Source organism: Pinus tabuliformis, chromosome 5_1, assembly GCF_031772625.1.
Source record: "Pinus tabuliformis cultivar Carrire ecotype Pingquan chromosome 5_1, CPIR1, whole genome shotgun sequence".
Classification (NCBI taxonomy): Eukaryota; Viridiplantae; Streptophyta; class Pinopsida; order Pinales; family Pinaceae; genus Pinus; species Pinus tabuliformis.
Window position 1 is genome coordinate 445304454 of NC_142305.1, and position 20342 is coordinate 445324795.

Genomic DNA, 20342 nt, shown 5'->3' on the forward strand with positions numbered 1-20342 from the left:
TCCATTGGTCAAGCCCATTAGCTAGATTTGTTAAACTCAACTTCAACATAATTTCGAAAGGAAATATTTGAATGGCTATATTTTGAGGTTTATTCCATTTGGATTATGGGGTTTTCCTCATCTCTATGTAGGGTATATGGGAATTGACAACAAAAATGTAGAAAAAATATTTTCCTTAGAATTTGGACTAATGGCACTAAAAAAAATTCACCAAATTTTGCATAGAGGGTGACTGGCAGCTGGTTATGTTTATGGTGTGTAAACTCTCACATGGATCGTCCTTGACCAAAATATTGTACAATTGGAGATTGGAAAGTTTTTCATCACATATAACCACCCTATTGTTGAAAATTCCAACCATTTTTCCTTCCCATCTCAAGTACCAAGGAAATAAAATGATGGATATAATGGCTAAAGAATTTTTTCAAAGATATTCTTCCCTAATTAATAGTTATTTTGAATCTCTATCAGCCTCCCCTCTCAGGGAAGACTACTCAACCCTAGGTTCTGAAGGTATCTCCTCTCGGATGTGGGTGTTCACAGTGAAAACTAATGTGGGCATCGAGTAAGAAACCTTCGCTTCAGATACTAGAATCCTCCAACATGTTAGCCCATCAAATCACTCATTAACTCTTTCCTTCGATGCACCACTCATTACTTCATAGGAATTCCAACATTGATCTCACTTTTGTCTGCACTGCTTCTAGAATTTTCGAAAGGGGGACTTCGAGTTGAGTTCTTTAATCTTCTCTTCCATTCCACAATGTTAATCCTCTCCTTATTGTTTCCTTTATTCTTCATATATTTTTTCTGCATATCTCCCTTTTTCTCACCTTTTCCAGGTTACTTATCCCTATCTTTCCTTCACATTCATCAGAACTCGCTATGCGTAAAGTGTACTCATCGATTACTACCGATTCATTGTTCATCTTCCTCGAAGGTCTCAAAATATTTTTTTAGGCTACACTATGTTTTTCCTTTGGCCTTGGGACTTCACAATAAAGCATGTATCTTCCTTCCTTTGACATCTATAACTCATTAGTGCACTCATATTCATCTAGGTGGTGGAGGTCGAGGGAGTGGTGGAGGCTTACGAGCTTGTTTCCATACCAAGGCTTATGCATGTCACTTTCATGCTCATAACCACCTTAAGGTTCATTTGGAGATTAATGAAACAAAGGATGAATCTTGTTAAGAGAAATAAGGAATTTTGGATTTAGAGGTTTTAGAGGTTTTAGACAATCAATGTGCTGTCTAAGTTCTTGACATATGGAACAAAAGGGGTAGGCATAACCACTACCTATACATTGTGGATTTGTAATTACACTTGAAGACTCTTCTAGGAAAGTTTTTATTGTACAAAAGAGACACTCTAAATAATATTTTGAGAAAATTGGATTAATTGAAGTTGTTTTTGATGGATATTGAGGGTTGTCTTACTTGCCTTGAACTAGGATTTCCTCTAGGCCCAACAACATTGCTGCATTGCGAGGATGCATATCCCATAGATGTGGATACATCCCAATCCTCATGATTGTCATGTTCATTTCATTTGTTGTTTTGTTTGAGTTGTTTAGAACTCTGGTCAATCATTATGTTTTCCTCTTGTCTAATTTTCCCACATTTTGGAAAAATCTATACTTTTGTAGTATTTGTTTTCTATTATGTGCATGTTCTTAAGCACTTCGAATAATATTTTTTTTATAAATAGTTAAGATCATGTGTTTCCTCCTAATAGGTCACAGGTTCAAAACCAAAGGGTTGTAGAGTATGTATGCCTTCATAGACTTAGCAGTTAAATTGTTGCGCGGAGGTGGGTCCCTTGTCCCACAAACAAGGGCGTCTCATACACCAATTTGGTGTCTTGCTTGGTTGTGACCTTAAAATTGGATAATAGTAATAATAATAATAACTAGTTTTCCTGCTACAGGGACATCTCTCATCCTTTACAATCTAGTGCTTGATTCCCTAGCCCATATTTGGACCATGACTACTAAGTAGTTATTCTGTCTTTAGTCTAGTTTCCCATGTGGTAGACTAGAGACAAATAACAACTCTTGGCTCTTGTAATTTTGTGAAATAGCAATGAAAATATAACTTACAAAAAAATATAAAATATTGAAAGAAAATGAAGAGAAAGGGGTTTTTTTTTTTTTTTTTTGTAATCTTAGAAACCTATTGATAATTCAAGAGATAACATGTGCATCATGGGTTTTCCTACAGTAGTTTTCCACTAGGGAAACCACACCAGTGGCAGAAAAATAGATCTTTTGTCCAAATTTTGATATAGTACTTAAAAACTATATCTGTAGCAAGTCTTTGTTTTTTTCCTAGTACTAATATACATATAAATAAAAATAAAATCATCAAAATAGAAGTAAGGCTACTTCAATGCCATGAGTATTATAGAGTTACATGCCGAAGTGTGAGTGTTGTTCTAAAACAAAGGGAGAGCCATGAAATAGTTAAGTAGAAGTTGACACATCAATTGGTGCCACTAGTGTGTTTAGTGAATCATGGCCTTTTCCTTTTGAGAGGAGGGCTTAAATTCATGCTAGTCAAAGAGACATGTCCTTATGCTTAAGATACATTTCCCGGTTCGCTTCTTGAATAACATTGGGCTGAAGAGATAGCTTCAGTTTAGTGTCATCTTTTTCCTCAAGAGCTTTAGTGATAAGAGTTTCAATGTGCCAATATAGTTCTACAATGAAAATGTAGTAGTTTTGTTAATCACGAGTGTGGCCCAAATACAGAAGCCACTCACCCACTAAGGAAAGGATTTCCTCATAAGTGTGTTCATTTATTTCATGCATGGCTTCAATAGTAGCCCGGTTCACTGCATTCTAAATGTACTCAGGGGTGTGCTCATGAAATATCTACCCAGCAACTTCAGCCTTGAAGTGATCCCAAAGTTTCCTTCACCTTTGCTCGAGGAGTTGCACATGCTTCTCATGTGTTGGCAAGGCATGATTAATGGAAGGGGCTAGAAAGAAACTATGGAAAAAGGAGGGTGCTGAGAATGCCAGACCCATGCAAACCTTCCGAGGAAAAGTGAGAGGTTTCAATAATTAGGTAGGTTGTCACCGAAAAGGATAGTATACATGTGATGAAAGAAATAGGAAGTCCAAATTTAGGCTAGGGGGGTACAGTGAAGGAGCCAATTGGACTAGGTGTAAAAGTGTCATGACATTGATGGGGCATAGGAGACAAAGGCCCAACACCCTTTGTCTATCTAGAGGGAAGTGTAAACAGGAAATGACATAGAATATCACCAAATGCAAGAGGGTGAAGAGAAGAAACAATATAATTGATGAATATGAGTGTGAAAATAATTTCCAATCCAATTTTTATTATGAAAAAAATCTGAGATTGATACAGAACCCCCTGAAACTAAGTGCCTCCAACATGGGAATTATGCCACGCCCATAGTGCATTGTGTCGAGGTCCTCCATTATCCACTATGTGCCACAATATGCTCACCATATTAGATATACATGCCCTCTGAGTCTAGCTTGTTTTAGTGGCACATGTCGACAGAGAAACAATAGAAAAATTCACAATAGATGACATGTGCATAGGGAAGGCCAAGTTAGGGGGACTTGAGCCTTCCCTTTTTGATGTTAAGGACATAGAGAAAAGAAAGAAACCAAAGGGTGGCAAGTTTCCCCCTTCCTTTCTTAGGAATGATAATGGTTGGTCTTGACACCAACTGCATTTCCAACCAGACCTGCTTAACGCCTCTTCCCTCCATGGATAGGTCGAGTATTTGTGAGCTTGATGTGTGTGCCATTTTTCGCATGGGTATTCAATTAATATTTCTAGGTGGAGGGCAAGATGACCCCTCCCCCCATGGATTGGGGTGACAACAGAGGGCCAATCCCCCTTCCCCTTTTGCATGTTTGCATGGAATACCAAATCGATCGAGGGGAAGAGAAAGGTATTGATTTGTTTGGAATTCACTAATTATAGAGCTTATACATATATTAGTTTCAATGTACTATTAACGAGTTATACTTCATGGTTGGAGTATTAAAAAAATGAAATAGATAGGATTAGGGATTTCATATTTGTATTTTGTTAATTTTATACTTTTGGATTTTTTTGTTTAAATTCATTTTCTCAGATTTGAAACATATTATTGGCATATTTACATGTATATTTTCCAATTTAGAAATTTTGACTTGACAATTTGAAAACATTTTGTTATGAAACCAGCTCACAAAAAGATAGAAAAGATATATCAACGACTTAAAAATCAGCCTCTTCGAGGGGGCAACCTCCTTTACATTACACAAATGAACAATTCTTGGATGATACATATGACAAGACCTTCTTTCTATATATACGAGTCTAAGGGGTCCCAGTGCAATCAGAGCCTACATAACAATAGTATTATATGGGCACAACAATAACAATAGTGGGCTTCTATGGGCATAATAATAACAACATGGGGACTATATGGGCACAATATTACAATAAGTGGGTTGCACTAATAACAATAAGGGCTTATAGTAGTAGTATAGGGGCCTAACATGCCCCTCTCCTTCAAAAAGTGTTGTCCTCAACGCTTGAGTAGTTCTGGATGCTTATGTATAAAATTCTCATCCTCCCATGTGGAACCTTCAGCAGGTAAGTTCTTCCACTTCATGAGATACTCTAAAATTGATCAGTTTCGTAGCTATTGATTTCTTGTTTTTGTGACTACTTCCGGTTTCAATATGATTTTTCCTTCCTCGTCAAGTTCTAGCAATATTGTTTGAATTGGGATCTTCTCACTTATAACCTTCTTTAAGCATGAAACATGGAAAACTGGGTGCACTCCAGACAATGCAGGAAGCTCCAATTTGTATGCCATAGTACCAATCTTTTGTAACACCTTGTACGTACCATAATACTTTGGTGATAATTTATTATCCTTCTTAGTTTGCTTGAGGGACATTTGTTTGTATGGTTGTAGTCGTAGAAATACCCAGTCACCTACATCAAGGCTTCTTTCGCTACGATGTTGATTTGCTTGTATTTTCATTCTATTATGCACCAAACTGAGATTATCGTTTAAGAGTTTGAGAACTTGTTGTTGATGCTCGATGTGATCTTCCACTACTTGAATCATAGAATTTTATTTTAAGGATGATGTGATGGACAGTGGATGATATCCATAAAGTGACATAAATGGGGTGATTTTTACTGCAGTGTGGAAGGAAGGGTTATACAACCATTCAGCTAGAGGCAACCACTTGACCCATTGTGTCTGTTTATCAAATACAAAGCAATGAAGATATCCTTCCAAACATTTGTTCAGTATCTCAATTTGTCCATTAGACTAAGGATGATAAGATGAGATATGAGCTAACTGAGTACCCAAATACTCCACCTCTTGTAGTTCAAAGAAACATTTGGAGATTTTTGCATATAATTGTTTCTCATCCAATAGCTTAAGCACCATGTCAACATGTTGAACATGATCCTTCCAAGACTTGTTGTAGATTAGTATATCATCAAAAAATACTAACACAGGTTTTCTAAGGAAGGGTTTGAAAATGGAATTCATCAAACCTTGAAATGTAGAAGGTGCATTGGTAAGGCCAAAAGGAATGACCACAAATTCATAATGACCCTCATGTGTTCTAAATGTTGTTTCTGGAATGTCTTCAGTCTTCATTCTGATTTGATGATATCCTGAACGAAAATCCAACTTGGTGAAGTAAATTTCTCCATGTAATTCATCCAATAATTCATCAATGACAGTAATGGGAAATTTATCTTTAATAGTAATGTTGTTGAGCTCCCTATAATCTAGACACATGCACCATGATCCATCCTTCTTGTGTACCAATACAACTGGAGGAGAGAAAGAACTTTGACTAGGTTGAATTATACCAACCTCTAGCATTTATGCAACCATACATTCAATTTCACTCTTTTGGGCATATGGATATCTGTAACTCTTGATATTTGGGGGAACAATTCCTGGAATCAAATGAATAGCATGGTCATGATAACGAATAGGTGGGAGGCCTTTGGGAGTCTCAAATACCTTGAAATTATTTTCCAAAACGTTTGGAGATCTAGAGAAATAGATGATTTCGATGTGGGAACCTCTAGTGAACATAATTGTGCAATTACGCCTTGTTTTTATTTCTTTAGAAGCTTTGTCATGTTGTTAGAGCTGATTATCTTTCCCAGTTTCCCTTCGATACCCCTTAATTCAACTTCCTTTCCTTGCCAAAAAAAATTCAAGAAAATCTCTTGAAAATTAAAATCTATCGTACCCAAAGATTGTAGCCATTAGACTCCTAGCACAACATCTGCACCACCCATTGGAATGGAAAGCATCGGAATATTCAAGACATATTTTCCCATGGATAGCTTGATATTATGACACCTTCTAGAGCAATTTACGGTTCCTCCATTTGCAACCATTACTTGACACTCTAGTGATGGATATAGAAGCAATTCAATTCCTTGGCTATCTTATAATGAATAAAATTATGGGTACTACTGAATCAATCAACTCTATTACCTTTTTCTTATTGATATGCCCTTCTATCTTGAGAGTTTGAGGAGTGGTAATTCCTGTCAATGCATTACAAGATATGGTCAGATTCATTTCTTCTTTCTCTGGGATTGGTTCCTGGTGTATATCCTCTTCTTGTGACTTTTCTTGTTCCTTTTCTTGCTCCTTTTTCCCATCTATGTAAATTAGTTTTTTCTCATCACACTTATGACCTTTAGTGTATTTTCTATCATAATTGTAACAAAACCATTTTTCTCTTTTTTCTTCCAATTGTTGTGGTGTCAACCTTGTAGGTGGTGAAATGCTAAGAGAAAAAACACTTCTATCTTTATAGTTGTGAGTGGTAGGCTTCCTTGTTGCCATAATTTTGCTTTCCATTTTTCTTGTCAACCTGAATGCCTTCTCCAATGAATCAGGTTCCCAAAGAAGAACCTCATGTTGGATGTTATCCTTTAAAGTTCCCATGAACACATCAATCCTATGCTCCTCTGGAATATCTTTTACCCTTATATTCAATTTTTGGAAGTCCTCAATGTGCTCCATTATTGAACCCTTTTGTTTGAGATTTATCAATTGGCTAAAAAAATGTGTTTCTCTTTGTATCCTCATAATGTGCTATCATTTCCTTCGTGAAAATTGACCAGGTGACAAGTGGTTTACGAGAACAAAACCCTTTATACCATAAAAATTGATTCGGTTCCAAATATAAAGACGCAATATGTACCTTTTGTAACATTTGCACATCATGTAGATCAAAATATTTCTCCATCTGTAGTATCCATGTTATGGGATCCTTGCCATCAAGCTTCCTCATATCAATCTTTGGAATATGGTGGGTCTTCAATCCAATTTTAGATTCTATGAAATCATGATTAACATTTATTTTTTTCTCATCATGAGTTTCCTCTACTACCTTTTCGTCATTAACAGGCCTTTCTTATAGTAGCTTTGTCCCACCTTCCTTCAAACCTTCCATGTATTTCTTCAAATATTCCATGCTTTTCTTGAAATCTACTTCCCTACCCTCGATATTAGATTCCATGGCACATATACAACTATTTATCTTAGCTTCAATCACATTCTTCAAATCATCCATCCAATTTTGCTTACTAGGTGTTTCTATTTTCTTTATTTGAGTCATTTTTTTTCTTACTTTTAGCAGCTCGGTCTTGAATCTATTTTATCTCTAAAATTTCAGATCTCGAAGGTCTGAAATTATGATTTTCATTAGCCCTCTGCGTCATATTTCCGATGCCACTAGTCTGATCGAAATTGGATTCTCCAATAAATAGTTATGCCTAATCTCCCAAGATGACCTGATTATATATTTCTTCAGTAGAAAAAACTTGTACAAAGCTCCATGTGTCACTGTTTCGACCTTCGAACCTGAAAACAATACACAGAAAAATAAAATATGTCTTCTTTCTTTAACTTCTTACGAAATTTCAATCTAATGCTCAAAGAGACAGTTATGATGATTTTCCCAAGGTCACTTGTTTGGGATGTAATTTGGGAGCTTGTAGAAACCTTAAATGTCTTGGACCGTATCTCCAAAAATATAGCGAAACAAGATCTGCAATTTGGGCCTGAGCTTCACCAAGATTACGTCTCAAATGGGTTTTAATTTCAGAGTCTTAATCTTCGTAGAAATAAAATTAGAGCGAAAATTCCACAATGACCTATTTGAGATGGAATTCTGGAGGTTGCAAAAACCCTAACTTCCTCATATCATATATCCGAAAATATAGCGATACAAGATCTGAAGTTCAGAAAGATTTTGGCTCAAGTGGGTTTTTTTTTTAGCTTCTGAAACATCGTAGAGAAAAATTTATAACAAAAATGCCACTAGGACCTATTTGGAGCAGCGAAACCCTAGCATCCAAAGCTCTGATACCAAATGTTTTGAAACCAGTTCACAAAAAGATAGAAAAAAAAGATCAACGACTTAAAAATTAGCATGTTCAAGGGGACAACCTCCTTTACATTACACAAATGAACAATTCTTGGATGATACAAATGACAAGACCTCATTTCTATATATAGGAGTCTAAGGGGTCCCAATACAATCAGAGCCTATATAACAATAATATTGTAGGGGCACAACAATAACAATAGTGAGCTTCTATGGGGCATAATAATAACAACATCGAGACTATATGGGCACAATATTACCATAAGGGGGTTGCACTAATAACAATAAGGGGTTACACTAGTAGTATAGGGGCTTAACACATTGATTGCAACATATGAAAGAGTTTCTTTTCTTCTTTTGCCTCTCAAGGAAAATCCTAGCAAATCCACCTGAATGGATCACATCCCGTTGGCCAAACTAATCAAAGCCGATCTCGAAAACATCAAGAAGAATTGACCTGCGACTTCCCAATGAAAAGATGCTTTAGCAATAAGACTTCAAATAATAATCATGAAAAACTTTATAGTAAAATTAATTGCAATTTGATAAAATAACAATTAATAATTATTATAATATAATACAAATATAATGATATATAATAATAAACAAATTAATATGAATACATTTTAATTCTAAGTCAAATGGGTTAAATTATTTTGAGTGATTAGAAACCATGATTATTATTATCCTCCATTTATGTTCAATTACTGCAAGAGTATGATGAACTTTTGTTATAACAATTTCCAACCATATACTCGAATCTAAACAAACCTTAAAACCTGAAAAAATTCATAAAAAATAGATTAAATTTATTTTTCTCATCATCATAATTCTATTTTTTTTAATGAAACATTTAGAAGTTTGCGATTTACTTTATTCGTTCATCTTTTCAATTACAATTGTAAAAATGATATCTATATCTATATCTATATCTATATCTATATATATATATATATATATATATATATATATATATATATATATATATATATATATCTATATATATATATATATATATATATATATATATATATATATATATATTTCAGAAAGAAAAGCAATATATTATATTGAGGCAATATATACATCATGTTCTGTGGATAACAGAAAGAAGATCTCATGACATTGGTGACCACAGCTGAGAACAGATATGACATCTAGCTGAGAGACATATAAAATGAGAACATTGAGCATCATATAGAATCATATGGTGAAATGTGTATCAACAATTTTGCCATAATGTGCTACTGATATGGATAGATGACAAAATGAAACCAAAAAGAACAAAAGGAGAGGAACCCATAGCCTCCGGCTGGAACAGCCACCTGGAACTGACAGAGAAAGATCCTGGATACCCACAAAAACGAAGCTCTTTGCGCCAGACTTAACTCCAGCCTTTGACCTATCTTCAGATGGATTGATAGAAAGTGAAGAACCTAAACAGAACAGACTTGAAGGAGATGTTTGAATCTTCAAAAATTTTTGAATTCCTCCACTTCCAAATGCACCATAATTTGATGGGAAGGATTGGACGCTTAGATGCTTCTTGTCTTCCCCACCAAGCAAAAGCTGCATTGACAAAAATGAAATTGAGGTGAGGAAAAGAAAAGTAAGAAGCCAATTCATACCAGATTTGTTGGGAGGCCGCGCATTTGAAGAACATGTGATAGTTTGTCTCCTCCTTTGCATTGCATAACACACATCTGTTAGGACCGTGCCAAGACCTCTTCCTCAAGTTTTCCCATGTTAAATTCTTGTTGTAAAAAACTAACCATGAGAAGATAATCACTTTGAGAGGACAACCAAGTTTCCACCAATATACCGGAAAAATCTGTCTTGCAGGCATAATTTTTTTGGAGACGAGATCGGAGTAGATGTCTTTAATTTTCGTAATAGAATGAGAGTGAGATAAGGACCACACCACGTGATCGTCTGTCTCGGCACGTTTCATGCCTCTTTCAACAAGTGCGTTCTTCAAGTTATCCCAAAGTGAAAGCAAGGCCTGTGGAAGGCCAATGTCAGCTGCATCCTTCAATGAAGGTGAATGGCCCCTCCACTCCTCAATAATCCTGTCCCAAGTAAAAATACCCATTCTGTGTAGGAAGAAGAGAAGAGGAGCCGGAACCTGAAGATTATCCCTATAGCCAGCAATTGGGTGGAGGCTAATGAGGATTTTCCTTCCAGAGAATATCCTCCATTTTAGATTGTTAAAGAAATATTTCTCAATTCTCCTGAAGCTGAGCCAAATTGCAGACCCCTGTTTAATTCCAATGGAGCCAAACCTAAACCAAAACTCCAAGCATCTTCCTTTTTGATACTTTTGGTGAATGATTGCACTCTAAGGATTTGTGCCAAAGATTCCTCTCCATAAGGTTTTGCAGACCAGGGCTTTTCCGAAAATCCTTACATCCATCAGACCCCAGCCCCCAAACTTTTTTGGCAACATTAAGTGATTCAATTTAGACAGATGGATTTTACCTCTTTCTGCTTTAGCCCCCCAAATAAAGTTGGCGGAGATCCTATTCATGGCCTGGATAATATTGGCCGGGAGCAGATAAAGGTGGGCCCAGTAAACCGACATTTGCATCAAGACTGTTTGAGTAAGGACGACTCTGCCTCCCAACGATAAAGATCTGTATTCCCACAACGAAATCTTACTAAAAAATCTTTCAACAAGCCACCTCCAATCTCTCTTTGAATAAGCCTTAGCTTTTAGGCGGAAACCCAGATACTTAATACCTTCAGACAATGATCTTGTATCTATTCCAAAGAGCTGGGAAATCCATAAGGTCGTGTCCTCGTCGGTTCCATTATGATACAGGATCGATTTGGCCTTATTGATAACAAGCCCAGTGGCCCTTTGGAAACGATCAAGAATATTCTTAATACACATCCAGGATGCTTTGGACATCATTACAAATAATAATACGTCGTCGACAAACAAGTTATGAGAGATATATATTTGCTTACAGATCTTTACCGAAGCATAAGCTTTTTCCTCCACTGCGTGGTTGATGTGCAGACTCAATGCATTCATGGCCAATATGAAGAGGAGAGGCGACAGTGGACAACCCTGTCGAAGGCCCCTTTCTACCCGAAAGAAAGGGGAGGGAATGCCATTAACTATGACAGTGTAGTTTACATTTTCGATACATGCCATTATCCATCGAATAGGGCTGGGATTCAGACCGATTTTTGCCAAGAGACATTGCAAATATCCCCAGTCCAATACATCATATGCTTTCTGGAGATCGATTTTCATGATAGCAGCATCAGTTTTATGCAAGGACATAGAATGTAAACACTCCTGTGTGCTGGCGACGGCATCGAGAATATTACGACCTTTTAAAAAAGCATGTTGATTAGGAGAGAGACAGGATGCCAACGTCCCTTTAATTCTTTCTGCTATAATCTTTGTAATAATCTTGAATGTTATGTTGCATAAAGAGATCGGCCTGAAATCCAGAAAAGATTCGGGCTCTCCCTTCTTTGGAATAAGAGCAATGAGAGTGGAAGTGGTGTGGTTGTGAATGTTGCCCGATAATCTGGAAGCTTCCACCATCCTGAGCAGATCCATTTTGAAGAGGTCGAAAAAATGGATCAAGAAATCTATTGTCCATCCGTCTGGTCCAGGGGATTTGTCCTTCTTAAAGGATTTCATAACTCCAAGAAGTTCATTTTCAGAGACTGGTCTGAACAGAGCTTCGTTCTTCTCCTGGTCAAACATTTCTGGAACCAAGTCAATGCTCCATCGAATATCGTTGAACGCAATATCTTTACTTCTGCAATACTGTTTCTTGAAAAAACCAATAGCCTGCTTTGTGATGTCCTCCTGGGAAACAGCATACCCACCCTTGTCATCCTTTATTTTCCATATGTAATTTCTGGCTCTCCTTGCATTTGCATAGTTATGGAAAAACTTGGTGTTTTTATCGCCTTCCTGTATCCATAAAGCTCTGCTTTTGAGCCTCCACTTTGCTTCCTCCTGTTGCATCAGACTAAGTTTTTCCTTCTCCAAATTCCTTAATCGACACTTCATCTCAATTGAGCATGAGGCATAATCTGTAGATGCCAGCAACAAGTCCAACTCTTGTTGAATCCTCTGTAGATCTTTTTTATCCTTCTGTTGTTTTTGAATCTGCCATTTTTTCACCAATCTCCTTATCTCGGCCATTTTTTCTCTAAAGGTGGAGAAAATGAGGAGCTTGTCCCTGTCCTTAATCACTTTCCATGCATTTTGAATATATTCATTGAACGCAGAATCCTGTAGGAGACCTCTGTCAAACTTAAATGAATATCCCCTTCTGAAAAGATTTCCAGGCCATGTTAGAAGAATGGGACTGTGATCTGATATCATAACGTTTTCCACAGATAATCTTGGCATACCCATTTTATCGATGAGGCTAATATGAGCAAAAAACCGATCAAGTCTTTTTGCTATATAGGCCTTGCCCACTTTGCCATTTGACCAGGTCGGTTTCATCACGACAGGATTAACATCTACCATATTCCTATTGAGCATCTCAGAATTAATGAGATCAGCAAGAGCATTATTTAACTTCCCCTGTCCCCATACCTCATCAGATTTCAATGCCGCATTCAGATCGCCAGCAATAAGGAGATGGTCAATGTCAAATAGGTCTGTGGCAAAAAATCTTTTCCAGAAGGGAACACGGGATTTATATGGCGCATATAAATTGAGAACATTGATGGGAAAGACGCATCCTCTGATGGAAGCCGCAATAATAATCCCTGCACAGCACTTGTACGCCTTGGCTCTTACCCGAGCCGGATCCCACAGAGTAGCCAGACCCCCAGATAAGCCATTAGCCTCTGTAGCAACCATGAACCAAGTGGGGAGCATTTTCCTGAAATATGTTAAAGTATCCTCCTTCTTGTGCATGGTTTCCTGGATAAGGATTATAGCAGCCCTGGAATGGAAAAAGAAATTTTTTAGCGTTATATATTTGGGATCAACGCCAAGACCCCTAATATTCAAAGATATAATGGGGATCATTTGGATGATTCGGCAGCCATTCTTGCTCTAAGGGGCTGTGAATCGGACACATCATAGATAGGCACCTCAACCAAAGACAAATTTCTAATGCCTGTATCGGTAACTATAGTTCTCCCTCTAAAGTGTCTACTACCACCTCTACTTTTCTTCCGGACCGTGATGTTCCTTGCCGAATCTGGACTAATAACAGGCGTAACACTAGGTCCAGGCTTATGAATCGTGAGAGGCTCCAGTTCGAGGGATTCCCTATTAAGCAAGTGATCCAGATCACTGTCAAAAAGATTGACAGGAGATGATGCCGGGGAATTTAAAGGGGTAGGCCCGACACATTGATCTTTTCCTTTGTTAATGCCCGGTCCAGCATGTTCAGGATGCGGCGATGAGGATGAAATAGAAATGGGAATAGAACCCACAGAAAAATCTACCCCCTTCGGAATCCCATGTTGAGAGTCAGGGAGAAACTCCTTCTGATGCATGGGACTCGGCGATGGGACAGGGCTATCATCTCTCGGCTCAGTAAAGGGGGGGCTATGGATCCCTGTCATAGTACGGGTGATAGGGCTTTTGGAGGAATTCGGACGACCAGGGAAGGACTCAGGGAGCACAGACGGACCAACCGATTGATCACGTGGAGACTCAGGATTTCTAGGACTGTGGAGCGGAATTGTCGGGGAGAATGGTGAGGATGGACAATCATTGACGAGTGACTTTTGCCTGAACCGTCTGTATCCATATAATTTGGCACTGGGGCAATTTTTTACTAAGTGGCCCGTTTTCCTGCAAGCAGCACACCTGAAAGGTATACCCCAGAAATCCAGTCTTTGATTAATAACCTGATTCTTCCAACTAATCTCAATATGGTCTGGATAGCCTCCCCTAAACGGCCTTTGAATGAGAATCCAGGCAATTCTTTTGTCCTTTTCGCCCAGGCACCAAGGATCGACGTAGACAAAACGACCAATAGCATTGCCGATCACCTCCAAAGATTCTTTGGACCAGAGTTCCAAGGGAAGGTTCGGGCATTTCACCCAAATAAGATTATTCACAGGAGTGTTTTTCAAAGGATTAAAGCCGATGTACCATCTATACAGAGCAAGAAAACTCCTTTTGTATACCCATGGCCGACTTTGGATGGCTTCAGCGTCTGCTGCATTTAAAAAGTGGAAACAATACCACTCTCTCATTAGGCTTGAAATTACCGGAACATAGCCAATGACTGATTTCCAGAAACTGGCCAGCCACTTCCTCATGTCAGAGTCAGACATTTCTGGGAAATGCCATTTCCCTATAAGCGCCTTGTTCTGCAAGCTCTCTATTCTGTCATCAAGCTGAGCAATCTCAATTCTTATCGCCTGCAGGGGGGGAGAAGTTTTGGCAGGTTTGTGCTGCTTGTTATAGTTGCGACTCTTACCTTGAATGCTATTGCCATCCCGTGACATTGATGGCTTGACCACCAGGTCATCTAAAGTTGCCAGAGTGGCAGCAGACCAGGCATGTTCAGCATCCGCGGTGGCCTTGATAAGGTCTTCCGTGGCGATGGCGTCATAGACCCCCTCCATGCACCGCCAAAAAGGGTATCCTCGAAAAGTGAGGACAATCTGGAAAGATCCAATTCACAGTAAAGGACCCAATCTCTGTTGGAACCTACCAATCAATATCTGCCTCGCCCTATGGGAAATAAATGTCAAAGCGTATGAGGAAAGGATAAGGACGCTGAAAGAGAGAGATCAAGTACAAATCATGACAGAACCTTATGCACAGGATGTTCAGAAGGTAACGTCTATGCCACCCATGATCCCAAAACGGATATAATTCGGATTTAGATGTAAGGACACGTACAGGGATATTAAGCGAACTTAACTCCTACCATAATGCCTGGACCAATTTGAAAATCCGGGGAATGACGTAACTCAGACCGGCCGTCGGAAAAGGAAAATCCAGGTGGAGGAAAGACCAGGGAAACCGGAATTCGATATCAAGACCTCTGAAGAAAGACACTGTGTGCTATGATGAAGGCTCATCACAGTCCAGACAGCAACAATAGACCTTGACGATACACCACCAATATCCTATCTTAAACCTTACATCGGTGCAAGGTTTATATATGACAATTAAGTTCTTGAGTCTATGAAAAATTGCTTTTATCATCCTGAACTTTCTACATCTAAGACCATAGTATATATACTGCAACCACTAACGCTTGAGCAGGAAAAACCTTTACGACATCAAGAACAGAGGACAAACTTCCTTGAAATTCTAGAATCACAAAAGGCGGAATTGTGTAAAAAAAAACAGAGCTTAGTTAAGGAAAAAAATCACTGACCTGGAGCCAGAGCCGAAACACCCCGAACGTGGGCACCAGATGAAACAAACAGCAGCCATCCAGCCAATATCTCGATAGCAGTAAAAATATTCTGAACTGGAGAAGTTAAAAGAAGTCATGCATGTATAAGGCAATTGTTACAGAACAGAGAGGGTGGCGGAGCTGGGCCTGAGCATAGAAAGGAGGTAGAGCAGGAACCTGCACAGAAACCGGTTAAGGAAAATGCAGAAGTTTTGAACTAAGCTCAGGAGTCGTGCTTCGATAGGGCAAGTGATTACAAAACAGAGAAGGTGGCGAAGCTGGGCCTGAGCAAAGAAAGAAGGAAAGAGCAGGACCAGCGCAGAAACCGGTTAATGAAAAATGCGGAAAATTTAACTTGCCCCTGATAATGACACCCGCACCCCACGTTCACTGCATGCCTGGGGGACGTGTCAAAAGGAGATGGCCCCCGCGCAGACCACTGAAAGTTCAAGCTTTGCCGGAGGATTCACGTCTCAAGCCAGGATTGGGTAGCTGAGGACTCCTGGGTGCTGTTTGTTCGGCTGGTTCCACACGTCGCAAGCGCTCGCTCCGCTCCGCTCTCTTTTTCCGATCTCAATTGTAAAAATGATATATACATTTACTATAAACGCAATAATATGAAAGAAAAAATATATATAATAGAAAGAAAAATATATATAATAGAAAGAAAAATATATATATAATAAAAACTGGTAAATATAATATTTATATCAAAATATTATTATATTTCAAAATTTTTTGTCTTTTAATATTTATAAATTGAAAATTTCAAAATTAATATAATTTTATATTAATATTTACAAATTTAAAAATAAAATTAATATCTCTTCAAATAACATTAAATAAATATTATAAATAAATAATAATATATATCAAATAAATTAAATCATTTTTGACCATATTTATAAGTGGAGAAAATAAAAATAATTTATCAAAATCATCCTCATGGCAGTGAATAGAGTGGAAATACTTATTATAAAAGAAAAAATATATATAATAAATAAATAAAAAAAAATATATATATATATATATATATATAAAAACTAGTAAATATAATATTTATATCAAAATATTATTATAGTTTAAAAGATTTTGTCTTTTAATATTTATAAATTGAAAATTTGAAAATTAAAATAACTTTATATTAATATTTACAAATTTAAAAATAAAATTAATCTCTCTTCATATAACATTAAATAAATATTATAAATAAATAATAATATATATCAAATAAATTAAATCATTTTTGTCCATATTTATAAGTGGAGAAAATAAAAATAATTTATCAAAATCATCCTCATGGCAGTGAATATAGTGGAAATACTTATTATAATAAATTTTTAATATAGTAGATTTTTATATTTTGAAAATAGTGGAAATACTTATTATAATTTAGTTGATAAATGAGTAATAAAACTATTATCGCTCAGTATTATTTTCAAAAATAAAATGACTCATCATTATTATTTAAAAAACCACTTGACCTACCATTTATAAAAAAACCAAGTTTTCACTGTTTCCAAAATCATAGTAAGTCTTAAACTATTAACTTGTTTACTTACATATAGAAAAAGAAATACCACTTTGCCTCTATCTCTCCATCCATTTTACTTGTTTAATTCCCACACATCCATGATTGATCCAACATTTTTACTGTTCCATTCCAAATCCGAAGAAACTGGAAGGAGTCTTCTTTGTAGAAAGTCAGGGCGGCAAATGACCCGGCCGAGCACTTTCCAAGAGCCTTCGTACAACTAATTTTCAGAACGGTAATATCCGCATAGGAAATGACACATCTCTAAACGTTGATACACATTCATTGGTTGTTTCCTCTGAGTTTCACAGTAACTTACCGCAGGCTTCTCAATGGGAATTGCAGTGGTTGCTTCTGCTCAGTTTCATAGCAACTCGCTGCCTGTAATCAAAGGCCTCTAAATACGAATCGCAGGCTTCCATAGGTACCAATCTGTAACGCCCAACATACACCGACCCTTTTTTCTTCTCTGCTCTTTCCATTGCAATAATTATTGAATTGAGGCATCTCATTCATATACCAAAAAATGGTGTCTGATCTTATCATCAGAAACCCTGCAGTTTCAAATGTTTCTGCCATGCCCATGTACTGGATCATTATTGTATCCATGGCCCTGAGTTGGGTCCAGAAGTTTTATAGCTTCTACAACTACTATGTTTATGTCTGGGTTTCTGAGATGATGAAAACTAAGTTCCCTGAACTTTGCAATAAAAAACCCAGATATTATAAGAGCTATTGTAAAATACCCGTTGTCCGGAAGTATGATTGATGAAAAAGCCAATGATCTTGTAAATAAAAGATACATGGCCTTCCTTCATACATGGGACCTCTCTCGAATTTTCAATGTCTTGGACAGCGATGGCGATGGCACGGTTACTGCAGAGGATGTAGAAGGGTTACTGGAAATACTTAGAAATTCAAAATATATCTGATCGTAATATGAAAATAATGATGGGTTCTCTGGAGCATACGAACTTTTATGATTTCAGTAGATTTCTTCTCGAAATGTGTGGGGAAGCTCACGAGCATGCAGAGACTGAGGAGGAATTGTTGTCGGAGGAGTTGATGAAAGCGTTCAGCATTTTTTATGAGAATTGGGATGGGTTCATCAGCCCAATTGAACTTCAAGAGGTCCTTCTCAGCTTAGCAGTAAAAGAAAGAAAAGATTTGGAGAGTTATGAAATGATGATCACAAGATTTGACAGAAATTCAGATGGTAGAATGGATTTTGAGGAATTTGAGAACATGATGACCATGACATACAAATCTTTGTAAATGTGTTAATAAAAACTGTCTCATGGATTGCTTTTTGTAAAATTTTGTTCCCAAAATTTCTTGATCATATGAAAATAATGGACAGTTCTAATGACATATTGCCATCTAATTCTCCTTGGTTTGTATTAGCTTTTACTGCTTAAACCCAAGATTGAATTCTGGAACAGGCCAAATGTGCTATATACATACTTGCTGTCTATATAACACGATAGCGGTTTAGCCCTTTTACAGACCAGAGCAACAGAGTCCTTTCCACAACGGCTAAAACGAATCATTAATTCCTATAACAGTACGAAGACTTGCAAGTTAAATCTAATTTCTATGGCTAAGCATAAACTAACCGTAAAATTTGCAGAACATATTGCTAAGGTCGGAGTTAAGCATGAAAATTGATGTTGCAAGAGCGACCCGAATCGATATATGACTTGCTTCCAAGTTCTTTTTGTCTTTGCAGATTATACCCCATATGCGCAAAGGGCGGAATTCTGCATACGGTTCACTTTTTAGGGTAAATTGTTTCCATCGCTATAAAAAAGTCTGGCAGAATTCTCCATGCTTTGGGGAAATTGGTTTCTATAATTATAAATTCCCTTACCTTCTACATCGGTTATCTTCTTGCGCTGACAGGGGGGGCATGGACAGAATGATGATTAGTTGGAAATTTGATAACCTGTAGCTTTATGGGGTATCCATCTCATCAACATAAATCTTATAAGGAATTTAAGTTTAAAAATGTAAATATCATTACAACTTTGTCAAGGCTAAGTTTAAAGCTTATCCACTGCTAATCACCAGAACACCTCATTGGATATCTCTGTTTTCACTAGAAGGCATGATTAGATATCTCTGTTTTAATGTCTCACTGTTTGGTTGCTTGTGATGCCCAGATCATTGCCCATCAATGGAAAGTAAGTTCAACTCTGTTATCTCCAGCTCTATTATGGAAGATTAATGCACCTCTGCTGCTTAATATTCAGAGCAACACACTAATAATTTCTATTTCTAGCCAGTTTCAATACATATACTCTGTTTTATAACAAAAGATCATGTCCAACATATAAACCAGTGACACATTTGCCCATTCACAGATCCTTGTAGGTGACACTCACAACACAGAGCCAAGGAATGTATGGTTGCTCTGTGTATTGGTGGATTAGGATCCAGTAGACCAAGAGATCTCTGTAACATGTGGTTTGCACAGCGATGTACGATTCTGTTACCCACTGATTCTCAAATAGTGGAAAAAAATAATATTATGTTAGGTCCAAAAAAACAATGCAATTTGTGGTTTTGAATGTGCAATCATAGCAATCGTATTGTTGGCTCCCCGTTAATGGCAGTGTAGAAGGTCAACGCTCTTCGTGTGTTTCATGGCATGTGCTTAAATCTAGCGATGTGTCTGTTCACTAACGCCTGCGGGTTTTGGTGTAACGGCAATCTTGACTCCAACAAGTGGTATCAGAGCTAGAGGTCTTGAGTTCGAAACACACTGGGCTCGCATTGGGGGGGAGATTGTTGGCTCCCCGTTAATGGCGGTGTAGAAGGTCAACACTCCCCGTGTATTTCGTGGCATGTGCGTTAACGGCGGTGTAGAAGGTCAACGCTGTAGAAGGTCAACACTCCCCGTGTATTTCGTGGCATGTGATTTAATGGTGGTGTAGAAGGTCAATGCTCCCTGTGTTTCGTGGCATGTGCGTTAACGGCGGTGTAGAAGGTCAATGCTCCCCGTGTGTTTCATGGCAT

The 20342-nt window shown here is 37.6% G+C and overlaps 1 pseudogene; it reads left to right on the forward strand.

Moving 5' to 3' along the window:
• Positions 1 to 17770: 17770 nt before the first annotated feature.
• LOC149165383 (calmodulin-like protein 3) lies at positions 17771 to 18608 on the forward strand (annotated as a pseudogene).
• Positions 18609 to 20342: the final 1734 nt, after the last annotated feature.